The following is a 14887-nucleotide window of genomic DNA, read 5'->3' as shown; positions in this document are numbered from 1 at the left end:
CATCCATCCATCCATCCATCCATCCATCCATCCATCCATCCATCCATGATCAGGTACTCACTCCATGCTAGGCTGTGTGCCTTTGGCCAGTGTCTGTTCTGACCCGCTGGTACCCAAGCATCCCAGCTGTTCATTGTTTTGAATATTACACCTGCCACGGAGCATTAAATTATAGGGAAGACAGAAGTGGCCCTCATCCCCATAAGACAGATTCTCACACAGTGAGTTATGTCATCGGAGCTGTGGTCGGTCCGTGCTAGGAAGCAGGAGTTGAAGATCCTCACTTGGACTGGGGTTTGAGGGAGGCTTTCTGTGAGGAAGCGGCTTTGGAGCTGAGACTTGGAGAGCAGAGTCGGCTGGGTGTATCAAGAAACAGGTGGTTGAGGAAGGCCTGTCTGAGCAGATGGCTGAGTCCTGAAGACCTGAAGGAGGCAAGGGAGTGAGGGTGTAGGCAAGGGAGTGAGGGTGGAGTGTGCTGCCGGTGCGGGAACAGCAGGTGCAAAGGCCCTGAGGCAGGAGTGTGCTGGCTTCTCAGGGAAGGGGCAGGTGGCCGGTGTGGATGGAGTAGAGTGAGTGGAGGGATGGGGTTGGTGGAGGCCACTGAGGGCCTTGGAGGCCCCTGTGATGACTTCGGCCTTTGTGTCAGGAGTGTGGGTACTGTGGGTGGTATTAAGCAGGAACGAAGGGTTCAAACTGACATTTCAGAAGGGTTCCCTGCTCCGTATTAGCCAGCCTGAGAGGAGGAGGCTGGGTCTGGCTGGGGATGTGGTCGTGGTGGGAGGGAGGGAAGTGGATTCAGAGCGTGTTGGAGGTGGGACTGACAGGGCTTGGAGCTGGGGAACAGCGGGACAAGAGGAATCATCGTTCCTCTTTTGGGCAGCTGGTGGTGAAGGGCAGCATCCCCTCACAGACAACTGTGGGCTTCTGGTCGGTGTGGTTCGCCCTCCCCACATGCATCTGGAGATGCACAGCCCCAGGGCTTCCCCACCTGGCCCTGAGGGCTGGCCCGAGTCCTCTGGGTCCTGCAGCTTCAGATACTGGATGTACCTTAGGCGAAGCTGGCAGGATTCTACCCATTTTACAGGTGAGAATACTGAGACTGTGAGTGGCACACCCATGGCTTGGGTTACACAGAGGGGCAGGGGTAGGTCTCAGCTTCCCCAGGACCAAGGGGCGCTATGGACTTGGGGAATATGGACTGTGCCCCCCAAATGCCAGCCAACGACTTCAGAGCATACCTGGGACAGTACCTGTCTCAGGGAGATGGAGGCTGCACAGTGTGACCCCGGGGATGGGGCCAAGAGGCCTGAACTCCAACTTGCCATGTGAATTGGGCCTCAGCTTCCCTTTCTGTGAAATGGGCACAGTAACGGTCCCTACCCCACAGTGCTGGCAGGAGGAGCCGATGAGACTGAGTGTGAAGTGCTGACCTGATGCCCTGCATACGCCATGTGTTCAGTAGTTAGTGAGGATTTTGATTACTGTTGTTTTTGTGGGGAGTAAGGGCATATCTGTGGGCCCAGGCTCTGGCCGTGGTCACCCCAGAGCTGGGCTTTGGGAAGGGGCTAGAGGGCTGAGTGGCCCCTTTCAGGTAATTCAGCACCTTGAGATTCACAATCCTGGAATCCATACCCAACACTACTTTCCACGCAGGGAAATGGAGTCCAGAAGGGCTCGTGGATTCACTCAAGGCTCCCCAGCACCTTGGGACAGATCAGGGTTTCCGTACCGGGTGGTCTCTGCGCAGCCCAGGGCTCACCTCTCCTTGCCCTGTTCAGGCGCCACCCACTTCCAGGCAGTACACTTCCTTGGAGGGCTTCCAGGCCCTGCACAGGTCCCACTGGAAGGGATCCAGTCCCCTACAGTGCAGGCCAGGGGCTGGGTTCTGATAGAGGCCCCTTTTTTGCCTGGGAGGAAGCAGAAGAGCGGCCAGGGCTGGGACAGTTGTGCTCTACAGGGCATGAGTTTGGTGGGAGCTCCGTGGCCCCCCTGCTGGGCTTCTGCCCTTTCTGGGCTGCGGGCCCCATCCCCAGTGCACCCCTCCATGTCTGCCGGTGTCCGCCCCAGCCTGCCGTCTCCACCCCAGCCCCACTGGCAGAGCCGGTTTGAGTCTACTGTCCCTAAGCATGTTCGCGCCGCGGACACGGGACCAGGCATGTCCCGGCTGCCCTGGCCCGCGCACGCCCCCTTGCTCACTCTTCACTCACTCCTTGCTCACTCAGCAAACATCCCCTGGGACCTCAGTTCCTGGCCTGGGCCATGCTGGGCGGGGATCAGGGCCTGGAGTTGTCTCAGACTTGCTTCTGCCCTGTATAAGCCAGGGTGGGCAGAAGCTCTGCTGCAGAGATAGACCAGGCAGGTGGCAGGAGGGCACAGTGGCAGGGCATAGGCTGTGGGACTGGACAGATCTGGGGCGGCGGCCTGCCACTTCTTATTCCTGTGGGGCCCTGGGTGAGGCCCATCCATCCGTCTATCCATCTCACAGATACTTTCTGTGCTCAACAATGTTCTAGAGCTGCAGATAGCAAGGAACCAACCAAAGATCCCTGCTTTTGCAAAGCTCACATTTTAGAGGGGGAGACAGAAAAACACAACAAATAAGGAAGCTGCACACACAGCCCGTAAGAAGGCGGTAAGGGCCACGAATCCATAATGCAGGGAAGCGGGTGGGCCTGCTGGCGGGCTCGTGGAGGATGGGTCGCAATTAGATGGTGGCCAGGGAAGCCCTCACACCTCAAAGAAGCTCACAACAAAGGAGGGGAGGGAGGAGTCATGCAGCTCCCTGGGGAGGGAACAGCCAGTGCAGAGACACCAAGGCAGGGGAGAGCCTGGAGTGCTGGTGGAACTGGAGGGGGCCAGGGGAACAGAGTGAGAAAGGAGAAGAACAGGGGAAGAATGGAGGGAGAGGAGGGTGGATCCGGGAGGGCACCTGAGCCATCTAAAACGCAGGCTTTGGACTTGAAGCAAGATGGGGTCACACAAGGGTTCTGGGTGCACCTGGCTGCTGTGTGAAGAGCAGACTGGGGGGTGAGGGTGGAGGCGGGTGGACCAGTGAGGTGGCTGCTGTGTGAAGAACAGACTGGGGGGTGAGGGTGGAGGCGGGTGGACCAGTGCGGTGGCTGCTGCCTTAGTCCAGGGCATGGCTGTTTGCTTAGTCTGGGGGTAGTTGTTGGGAGGGTCAAAGGGCCAAGCATTTTTTTTTTCTTTGTATCATTTAAGTTAATCTTGCTTTTCCCACTCTATTCTGGAGGCATGTTCATAGAATTAGCCCCATGAACCCATCGCTGAGCCAAGCACCACTACCCGTGGCCAGTCCCGCCTCCTCCACACCTGTTCTATCCCATCCTATCTTGTGTCATTTTATTTTATTTATTTATTTATTTATTTATTTATTTTTTTTGAGACGGAGTCTGGCTCTGTCACCCAGGCTGGAGTGCAGTGGCGCGATTTCAGCTCACTGCAAGCTCCGCCTCCTGGGTTCACGCCATCCTCCTGCCTCAGCCTCTCCGAGTAGCTGGGACTACAGGCACCCGCCACCATGCCCGGCTAATTTTTTTTGCATTTTTAGTAGAGACGGGGTTTCACCGTGGTCTCGATCTCCTGACCTCGTGATTCGCCCGCCTCGGCCTCCCAAAGTGCTGGGATTACAAGCGTGAGCCACCGCGCCCAGCCTCTTGTGTCATTTTAGAGCAAACCACAGGCATCATATTTCATGTGTGAAATATTTCAGTGTGTATCTCTAAAAGACAAGGACTCTTGTGTTTAAAAAGTAGCCATAAAACTATAGTCCATGTAAAAAAAGTTAACAATTTCTTTTTCTCTCTCTCTCTCTCTTTTTTTTTTTTTTTTGTGAGACAGGGTCTCACTCTGTCACCCAGGCTGAAGTGCAATGGTGCAGTCACAGCTCACTGCAGCCTCAAGCTCCTGGGCTTGAGCAATCCTTCCACCTCAGCCTCCCGAGTAGCTGGGACTACAGGCGCATACCACCACGCCTGGCTAGTTTTTAAAATTTTTAATTTGTAGCGATGAGGTCTCTCTGTGTTACCAAAACTGGTCATTCCTGAGTCAATTCCTGACTCAAGTGATCCTCCTGCCTTTGCCTCCCAAAGTGCTGGATTACAGGCATGAGCCACCACCTAATGGCCTAACTTCTTAATATCAGCAAAAATCGCCTCCTCTCCCAGATATACTTTGATGGTGCAACTGATGTCTCTGGACTTCCCCCTCCTTGCCATAATGTGAGGTTCATAATAGCCCCTGCTGTCATGCTATTGTGAGATCATTCAAGTAGGATGCCTAGCACAGGCCCGGCACATAGTAGGTGCTCGACAAAGAATAGCTGCTCCTACTCTTTTGACTGATAGCAAACACTTAGGGCACACTTGCTAGGGTCTGGGCCCAGTCCTGTGTGCTTCACAGATATAAACTTATTTAATCCTCACAACAGTCCTTTGAGGTAGATGATGTGTATCACTATTTTATAGGAGAGGCAGTAGAGCCACAGAGAGGTGGAGTAACTTTCCCAAGGTCACACAGCAAGGAAGGACCAGAGCTAGGTTTTGCCTGTGGTCAGGCCCAAAGGGTGCACTGTAGTTCATGGTGGGGCAGGGAAAGGGGAGGTGGGTGGTGGAGCTTAGGGGAGGGAAGAGCATGTGCAAAGGCTTGAAGGCTAGAGGGTAGTTATGAGTTTAAGGGAGGGTCAAGGGATGGGAGCTTGCGGCAGTCCCCCTCCATCCGAGTCTGGCCTTGGTCCTGTGATCACCAGGCTGGAGTGTCGATCGTTTTTATCATCTTACGATCACTGTCCCCGGCCTGTCTCGGATGCCCTCTCCTCCCTCTGAGACCTGCCAGAGACCCATTTCATGGATGAGTAAAGGGAAGCTGACCTTCCTGTGACCACACAGCCAGGGGCAGGCCACCTGCAGGCTTGAACGGGGCCAGGGGGTAGGTTTGGAGCTCAGGCTGGGCCATGTGGAGGGGCCTGGCCACTAGGCACTCCTGCCCACCAGTGTCCCTGGAGGGAGATACTGCATGGGTGTGGGTGGGGAGGAGGGGGCACTGTGTGTTCCCAGAGCAGCTGGCAGGGAACAGCGGGTGCCGTGGGCAGGGGCCGGCTGGCGGCCATCTCCACAAGGCACATCAGCCATCAGCCATCAGCCATCAGGGGTGGGGCAGCTGGGGGCTCTCGGAAAGATGACCTGTGGCTGGGAGAGAGCAAAACTTGCCACCTCAGTGTTCACTGTGATCCTCTCCTGACACTGAGCCGGGGCAGGGGTGCTGCTGAGGGTCTCTGTGTGCACGTAGAGATGCCGGGGTCTCTGTGTGCAGGTAGAGATGCCGGAGTCTCTGTGTGCAGGTAGAGATGTAGAGATGCCGGGGTCTCTGTGGGCTGCTGGGGTCTCTGTGCAGGTAGAGATGCTGAAGCCCAGGTTAGCTCTTATTTATTTCTTTATTTTTTTTTTGAGACAAGGTCTCACTCTGTCGCCCAGGCTGGAGTGCAGTGGTGTAATCATGGCTCATTGCAGCCTCAAACTCCTGGGTGCAAGCAATCCTCCCACCTTGGCTTCCCAAGTAGCTGGAACTCTTGGGCACCACCATGACCGGTTACATTTTTTTCTATTTTTTTTTTTTTTTTGTAGAGATGAGGGTCTCACTTTGTTGCCCAGGCTGGTGTCAAACTCTTGGCCTCAAGCGGTCCTCCCATCTTGGCCTCCTGAGTCACTGGGATTACAGGTGCAAGCCACTGCTCCTGGCCGCACAGTGATTCTGATGGAAGCCTTCCACTCAGCCACGTGGTGGTTAGCCCTCAGCAGGCTGGGCCCCAAGGTTTTGTCTCCTCTTCCAGTTTCTCCTCAGCTCAGTGCTTTGGGGCCTGGTGCCCCAAGAATCTTATCCTCAGTGCCATTGCCCCCAGCCCACACCCTTATTCCAGGGCAGGCCTTGGCCTTGCTGTGTGACCAAGGGCTGGCAGCCCCCTCTCTGAGCCTTAGCCTCCTCATCTGCCAAGGAGAAGGGCCCACAGAAGCTCCTGGGGGTTGGGGCTGTGACCCCCTGGCCTCGTGAGCTGCCCTACCCACCCTGTTACGGGGCTGCCTGGTGATAGACTCTGGGATGGTTCCTGGAGTGGGGTGGGGGGTCTGCGAAGCCTCCTAACCCCTCCAACTCACCAGTCCCTAGATGCTGCCTCCTTCTCAGTGACCTCAGTGACCTCAGCGGGGCGCGGGGGCTTGGAGGAGGGAGAGATGGTGGGAAGTGGGTATAGGGAAGAGGGAGCCACCCCCGTGTGCCAGTCTTTCCCCCATTTTGCTGCTGAGGAAACTGAGGCTGCAGAACTGAAATTGATATAGCTCCCTCGCCTGTCTCTAAGCGGTCCCAGCTGCAGGCCCTGTCAAAGCCGTCCCACCTGCCTGAATCACACTCCCCACTTTCTCTTCACAAACCGCCTAGCCTTTGGGCCTCAGCTGAGATACCCCCTCCTCTGGGAAGGCCACCATGGTTTAGGTGTCTCCTCTTGCCCCTCTGGCCCTTTGGAGCTGGAGATGACTGTCCCTGACAAGACACTGTGGCAAGGGCCACCGTGCCCTGACTTCTGGCTCCCAGGGGCCTGAGAAAAGCTTCCTGGCCCTGCTCTCAGTTTTGCAGGCCTTCATGACTTGCATTGAACATACACCTCTCAGGGTCTTCCCCGGGCCCCCTCGTGCCTAGGCCAAGGGCCAGCAGTGATCCAGTTATACCGGAACCCACTCTGGCCAGACCTCGCTCTGAACAAGGCCCTGCCCACCTGGCACCCTGGTCCGCCTGCGCCTCTGCACCCAGGCTCCCTCCTGGGCCGCGCTTGCTGTACTCCTCGCAGGGAAGGTGGGGTAGGATGGGCTCTGGTGTCCCTCGGATCTGGCTGGCATTCTGGCTGTCTGCCTTCTGGCTGGGGCAGGCTCCTGGAGCTCCTGTGGCCTTGTGTGTAAAATGAGTGTGGCCACAGCTTGCTACAGGGCTGCTGAGAAAATTGGAGGGGGGCGTGAACCCCAGGCGGGAGGACGTGAGGGGGAGAAGCTGAGGGGGAGAAGCGTGGGTTTCTGCACCCCCATCAGCACATCCCATTCCACCCCCGGCCTGGGCCAGAGCAGCTGGTGACGTTGGGGTTTGCCAACAGGAGCCAGGCTCCTTCCTTGGGCTGTTCCCAGGGGCTCTAGGTGGCTGTCCCAGTTAGGGAGACGTGCAGAGGGTTAGGGATTGTCACTCGGCTGCTAAGAGTTGGGATCTCAGGCACACCATTTAACCTGTCTGTGCTTCAGTTTCCTCATCTGTGTGATGGGGTGATGAGCGTGGTGCATGGCAGGTGCCTGACAAGCCCTTCGGCTCTCCCATCAGGGAGAGGATGGCTGCCAATGGGCCAAGTCCCTGCCCACCGCCTTCCCCCTCCATCCCCGCACAGGCCTGACACTATACCCACCACTGCTCTTCCCTACCCCGCCTCCCACCTCTTCCCCACCATTGGGGCACTGTTATCAGGAGGCATTCCAGTACTGGCTGAGAACAGCTTCCACCCTGGGCCCTTCTGAGAGGATGCGATCACTGATAGATGCCCCGCCAGGGCCTCCTTTGAGGAATGGGCTCTGGGGTACGAGACGGTGGAACCCAGATAGTCTGGGTTTGCCTCCCGGTGCTGTGTCTTATGAGCTGTGTGACATCAGGCAAGCAGCTCCACCTCTCTGTGCTTCAGTTTCCTCATCTGCAAATCAGGGCCTGCCACAGAGGGCTGGGGTGGCTCACTGAGCTCATAAGCATGGTGCTCGCCACCCAGGAGCACTGTGATGGTGGCGCCCTAGCTGTTGTTATCCTCTGAGGACCAACCGTCCCTCCTCCTTGTGGGGCCCCTGGTTTATTTGGCCTCTGTGTCCACCCCGTGATGAGGGCATGGCAGGAGGACCCCTCTGGACCTTCTCCAGGTCTAGGGGACAAGTAGAGCTGAGAGAGGCTATGTTCAGAAATTGGGAACCTGCTGTGTGATCTTGGATGGCCCCTCTCCCTTTCTGAGCCTCCATTTCCCGGCCTGTTCTATGAGCAGGTTGACCTGGCCCCTCGTTATCCTTGTCACAATACTTTCTGTAGTTCCTCCCTCGGCCAGCTCAGCCACATGGCTTTTGAGTGTCTTTCCCACTACAGCATCTGGGGCGCAGTAGGTGCTCAGCTAAGCCTTGTTGGAGGAGCCTGGGAGTGCACCACTGAGTGGCCATCCAGGGCTTTCCCACTCCTGGCCTCTTGCTTGTGTGGCCCCCTTTGCCAAGAATGTGGCCCCCATTCATCTCTACTTGTGGAAATCCTTGTCCTCGAAGCCCTTCGCAAATGCTGCCTCCCCCAGGAAGCCTTTCCCAGTTTCTCCCAGCCGGAGGAGATGCTGGTCCTTGGAACACTTGCTCTGAGGCTCTCTGGTGGTCCTGTTACAGTGCACTGCCGTGTCCATAGTAACAGATGAATGGTAAACAGGGACTGTGCACTTATTAGGAGCCAGGCACAGGGGGAGGCCCTGAGCTTGTGCTGTCTTATTTCATCTTCCACACCAACCTTGCAAGGTGGATATTCATCCTATTATCCCTCCCTTTACAGAACAGAGAACAGAGGCTCAGAGAAGTGAAGCAACTTGCCCAGCTATGAAAGACAGAGCCAGGATTTGAAACCAGGTAAGCCTGTGTTTTTTCTTAAAAAGGGAAGAAAAAACATCAACACACACACGCACACACACACACGACAGGGAAAAGTAAGTCTCTCTCACACCCAGGTCTCCTTGGCAGAGGCAACCACTTGAAAAAATTTCTGGTCTATCCTTCCAGGGAGATCCAGGCATATATAAGCATGTATATTAACAATTTTTTTTAGCATAATGTGAATTTCAATAATGATGGGAATGCCAGGTGTTGATATTTTTAGCTTCTGCACTTGACTCGATATTATACGTTTGCAAAGAATTTTTTTTTCTTAGACAGGGTCTTACTCTGTTGCCCAGGCTGTAGTGCAGTGTCACAATCATGCTCACTGTAGCCTCGAACTCCTGGACTCAAACGATCCTCCCACCTCAGCGTCCCAAGGAGCTGGGTCTGTAGGCACACGCACCCCATCCAGCTAATTATTTATTTTTTTATAGAGACAGAGTCTCACTGTGTTGCCTAGGCTGGTCTCGAATGCCTGGGCTCAAGCAATCCTCCTGTCTTGGCCTCCCAAAGTACTGGGATTATAGGTATGAGCCATCACCCCTGGCCAGAATTTTTTTTTTTTTTTTAGACAAATGATAGCACACACTCTACCCTGTCCTCAATTGACTTTTTTCTCTTGACAGTGTACCTTAGAGATCACTTATTTGTGCTGCACTTTTCTTGTTCATGGTTGCGTAGTATTCCACTGCCTGTATGGTGGTCACACTTTATTTAATTAAGGACAGATATTTTGGTTGTTTCCAGTCTTTTGCTTGTTCTAGACAATTCCGCAAATGAATATCCTCAATCATATGCCTTGTGTTTGTGTGTTCTTTTAGGATCAATTCCACCTTGCAGGGCCAGTGGGTGTGTAATTGTCATCGGTATTGCCAAATTGTCCTTCAGAGAGATTGTGCTGGTGTCACCACACCCTCTGTTCTCCTCACTCTCACCAGCATAGGATGTTACCAAATTTGGGGTAAATTGCATAGGTGCAATTTGCCAATCTGATAGGTGAACAGTGGCCCCCAGTGTAGTTTATTTGAAAAATGTATATCACAGCTTTACTGAGATAAAATTCACTACCATACAATTTATCTACTTAAAGTATACAATTCAGTGGTTTTTAGTAGAGTCACAGAATTGTACAGTCGTTACCACAGTCAAATTTAGAACATTTTCATTACCCCAGAAAGAAACTTTTACCCATTACAGTCACTCCCCACTTCCCTCTAAACTTCCCTCCCCTAGGCCTAGGCAGCAACTAATCTAGTTTCTGTTTCTATAGATTTGCCTATTCTGGACATTTAATAGAAATGGAATCATTCAAGTGTGCTCTTTTGTGGCTGGTTTCTTTCACTTAGCGTAATGTTTTCAAGATTCACTCATGTTGTAGCGTGGATCAATATTTCATTCTTTTTTTTTGCCAAATAATATTCTGTCATATGGATATACCATATTTTATTTATCCATTCATCAGTTGATGGACATTTGGGCTTTCTGGCTATTATGGGTAATGCTGTTCTGGACATTCATGTGCAAGTTTTTGTATAGACATATGTTTTTCATTTCTTTCGAGTGTGTACCTAGGAGTAGAATTGCTAGATCATATGGTAATTCCGTGTTTAACTTTTTGAGGAACTGCCAGACTGTTTTGCAAAGCAGCTGCACCATTTTACATTCCCATCAGCAATGTCTGAGGGTTCCAATTTCTCCACATCCTTGCCAACATTTGTCTTGTAGATTCTAGCCATCCATTCTAGTGTCTGTGAAGTGGCATCTCATTGTGGTTTTGATTTTTTTTTTTTTTTTGAGACAGGGTCTCACTCTGTTGCCAAGGCTCACTGCAGCCTCAAACTCTTGGGCTCTAACAATCCTCTCATCTCAGCCTCCCGAGCAGCTGGGACCAAAAGTGTGTGCCACCACGCCTGGCTAATTTTTTTTTTGTTTTTAATTTGTGGAGATGGGGTCTCACCGTGTTGCCCAGGCTGGTCTTGAACTCCTGGGCTCAAGTGATCCTCGCACCTCAGCCTCCCAAAGTGCTGGGATTACAGGCATGTGCCACTGTACTCGGCTGTTTTGATTTGTATTTCCCTAATTACTAGTGACATTAAGCATCTTTTCATGTGCTTATTGGCAATTTGTATATCTTCTTTGGAGGAATGTCTATTCAAGTTCTTTGCCTATTTTTATTATTAATGTAATCTATTTTTTTTTCCTTAGAGACAGGGTCTCACTATGTTGCCCAGGCTAGTCTAAAAGTCCTGGCCTCAAGTGATCCCCCTGCTTCAGCCTCCCAAGTACCTAGGACTATAAGTGCATGCCACCATGCCTGACTTAATTTTTTTTTTTTTAATTTTGTAGAGATAAGAGCTTACTCTGCCACCCAGGCTGGAGTGCAATGCTGTAATCATAGCTGACTGTAACCTCAAATTCCTGGGCTCAAGCAGTCCTCCCATCTCAGCCTCCTGAGTAGCTAGGACCACAGGCATGCAATACCACACCTGGCTAATTTTAAAAAAATTTTTAGTAGGGGTCTCACTACGTTTCCCAGGCTGGTCTCAAGCTCCTGGCCTCAAAGAGATCCTCCTGTCTTGGCTTCCAAAGCACTGGGATTACATGCATGAGGCACTGTAAGAGATTTTTATATATTGTAGATACAAGTCCCTTGTCAGATATATGATTTGCAAATATTTTCTCCTATTCTGTGGGTTGTGCTTTTACTTTCTTGATGTTGTTCTTTGGAAAACAGAAGTTTTTAATTGTGATGAAATGCAGTTTATTTTTCCTTTTGTTGCTTGTGCTCTAGGTGTCGTATTTAAGAAATCATAATCTGGCCAGGCGCGGTGGCTCACACCCGTAATCCCAGCACTTTGGGAGGCGAGGCGGGTGGATCACCTGAGGTCAGGAGTTAGAGACCAGCCTGGCCAACATGGAGAAACCCCGTCTCTACTAAAAATACAAAAATTAGCCAGGTGCATTGGTGGGCACCTGTGATCCCAGCTACTCGAGAGGATGAGGCAGGACAATCACTTGAATCCAGGAGGTGGAGGTTGCAATGAGCTGAGATCGCACCATTTCACTCCAGCCTGGGCAACAGAGTGAGACTCCATCTCAAAACAAACAGACAAATAAACAAACAAACACAAATAAACCAACCAAACCAACAAAAAAAGAAATCATAATCCAAGGTCATAACACTTACGCCTATATTCTCTTATGAGAGTTTTTATTTTTACCTCTTTCATTTATGTTTGTGATCCAATCTGAGTGGATTTTTATGCAGGATTTGAGGAAGGTGTCCAGCTTCTTCTCCCTTGAATTGTCTTGGCACCCTTGTATAAAATCAATTGACTGTCAATGGGAGTGTTTCCTTTTGGACTCTGAATTCCCCTCCACTGGTTTAAAAGTCTACACTTATACCAGTACCATGCTGTTACTGTTGTTTTACAGTTTTGAAATTGAAAAGTGTGAGTCCTCAGACTGTTTTTCTTAAAGACTGTTTTGGCTATTCTGGATCCCATGACTTCCCATATGAATTTTAAGATCAGTTTGTCAATTTTGGCAAAGAAACTAGCTGGGACTTTGATAGGGAGCAGACCAATTGGGGAGTATTGCCATCTTAATAATACTTAGGCTTCTGAGCCATGAACACGGGATGTCTTTCCATTTCTTTTGATGTTTTTTTGTAGTTTTCAGGGTATAAGTTTTATACTTTTATTAATCTTATTCCTAAGTATTCTTTTGATGCTATCATAAATTTCCTTCTTAATTTTATTTTTGGATTCTTCGTTGCCAACCTATAGAAATACAGTGTATTTTTGTATATTGATTTTGTACTTTACAGCCTTGCTGAACTCATTTATTAGTTCTACTGATTTTTTGACGGAATTCTTAGGATTTTCTATATATAAGATCATATTATCTGCAAATAAAGAGAGTTTTACTTCCTCCTTTCTAATCTGGATGCCTTATGTTTCATTTTCGTTCCTAATTGTCCTGGCTAGAAGCTCCAGTACAATCTTGAATAGAAGTGGTGAGAGTAGATATTCTTGTCATTTCTGATCTTAGGGGGATGGCATGCAGTCTTTTACTGTTAAGTAGGATGTTAGCTATGGAGTTTTCTTTTTCTTTCTTTTTTTTTTTTTTTTTTTTTTTAAGATGGGAGTCTCACTCTGTCATCCAGGCTGGAGTGCAGTGGTGCGATCTTGGCTCACTGAAACCTTTGCCTCCTGAGTTCAGGCGATTCTCTTGCCTCGGCCTCCTGAGTAGCTGGAATTACTGGCATCTGCCACCACGCCCAGCTAATTTTTGTGTTTTTAGTAGAGACGAGATTTCACCATGTTGGCCAGACTGGTCTCTAACTCCTGACCTCAGGTGATCCACCCGGCTCTGCCTTCCAGAGTGCTGGGATTACAGGTGTGAGCCACCGCGCCCGGCCTAGCCGTAAGGTTTTCATTGCTGCTTTTTATCTGGGTGACGAGGTTCCCTTCTATCGTTTTTGTCATGAACGAGTGTTGAATTTTGTCAAATGCTTTTTCTGCATGTATTAGAATTATTACATGGTTCTTGACCTTTATTATATTGGTATAGTGTATCACATTAATCAATTTTCAGAAGTTAAACCAACTTTGGCCGGGCTTGGTACCTCACGCCTGTAATCCCAGCACTTTGGGAGACCAAGGCGGGAGGATTGCCTGAGGTCAGGAGTTCGAAACCAGCCTGGTCAACATGGCAAAACCTCGTCTCTACTAAAAATACAAAAATTAGCTGGCTGTGCTGGCGGGCGCCTGTAATCCCAGCTACTTGGGAGGCTGAGGAATGAGAATCGCTTGAACCCAGGAGGTGGAGGTTGCAGTGAGCCAAGATCGTGCCACTGCACTCCAGCCTGGGCGACAGAGAAAGACTGTCTCAAAAAAAAAGTTAAACCGACTTTATATTACTGAGATCAGTCTTACTTGGTCATAGCGTCTAATTCTTTTCATATGTTGCTGGATCCAGTTTTCTAGTATTTTGTAGAAGATTTATATATATGTAATATATATTCATTTTCATAAAAGTTATTGGTCTGTAATTTTCTTTTCTTGTGATGTCTTTGTGTGGTTATGGTATTGGGGTAATACTGGCTTCAGAAAATGAGTTGAGAAGTGTTTCCTAGAGAAGAACTGGTATTATTTCTTCTTTAAATATTTGGTAGACTTCACCAGTCCAGCTATCTGGACCTGGGCTGCTTCTGTGAGAAGATTTAAAATTAATAATTCCATCTCTTTACTTGCTTTAGATTTATTCAAATTTTCTATTTATTCTTCTTCTTCTTCTTTTTTTTTTTTTTTTTTTGAGACGGAGTTTCACTCTTGTTGCCCACGCTGGAGTGCAATGGCGCTATCTTGGCCCACCTCAACCTCTGCCTCCTGGGTTCAAGCAATTCTCCTGCCTCAGCCTCCTGAGTAGCTGGGATTACAGGCATGTGCCATCACGCCCGGCTAATTTTTTATTTCTAGTAAAATTAAATTTAGGGTTTCACCGTATACATGTGGGCCAGGCTGGTCTTGAACTCCTGAACTCAGGTGATCCGCCTGCCTTGGCCTCCCAAAGTGTTGGGATTACAGGCGTGAGCCACCGTGCCCAGGCTGTTTCTTCTTATTTTTGATAATTTGTGGTTTTTTCCTAGGAATTTCATCTAAGTTATCTAGTTTGTTGACATAGAATTATTCATAGTAGTCTCTTATAATCTTTGTTTCTTTAAGGTTAGTGACAATGTCTTCCCTTTCATTCCTGAGTTTAGTAATTTGAGTCTTCTCTTTTTTTCTTGTTCAATCTAGCTAAAGGTTTGTCAATTTTGTTGATCTTTTCAAAGAATCACCTCTCGGTTTTGTTGATTTTCTCTATTGCTTTTTATTTTTTATTTCATTAATTTCTGCTCTAATCTTTATTCTTTCCTTCCTTGTATAGCTTTAGGTTTAGTTTGCTCTTCTTTTCCCAGTGTCTTAAGGTAGAAGCTTAGGTTATTGATTTGAAATCTTTCTTATTTTTATTTTTATTTATTTATTTATTTTGAGACGGAGTTTTGCTCTTGTTGCCCAGGCTAGAGTGCAATGGTGTGATCTCGGCTTACTGCAACCTCCACCTCCCAGGTTCAAGCAATTCTCTTGCTTCAGCCTCCCAAGTAGCTGGGATTACAGGCACCTGCCACCACGCCT

General features: G+C 49.8%; 1 protein-coding gene across 5 annotated transcripts in view; it reads left to right on the top strand.

Moving 5' to 3' along the window:
* The window catches only part of SRC (SRC proto-oncogene, non-receptor tyrosine kinase), a 77568-nt gene that overhangs the window by 29345 nt on the left and 33336 nt on the right, over nucleotides 1-14887 (top strand). For all 5 annotated transcript variants that reach the window (XM_058433010.1, XM_032142419.2, XM_032142417.2 and 2 more), the window contains exon 2: nucleotides 8605-8678. The gene's annotated coding sequence lies outside the window, so the exon portion shown is untranslated. The remainder of the gene's footprint in view (nucleotides 1-8604; nucleotides 8679-14887) is intronic.

This window comes from Hylobates moloch, unplaced genomic scaffold (genome assembly GCF_009828535.3).
Source record: "Hylobates moloch isolate HMO894 unplaced genomic scaffold, HMol_V3 SCAFFOLD_21, whole genome shotgun sequence".
NCBI classification, from domain to species: Eukaryota; Metazoa; Chordata; class Mammalia; order Primates; family Hylobatidae; genus Hylobates; species Hylobates moloch.
Note: the sequence above shows the minus strand (reverse complement) of the source record. Positions and strands in the feature narration are given on the sequence as shown.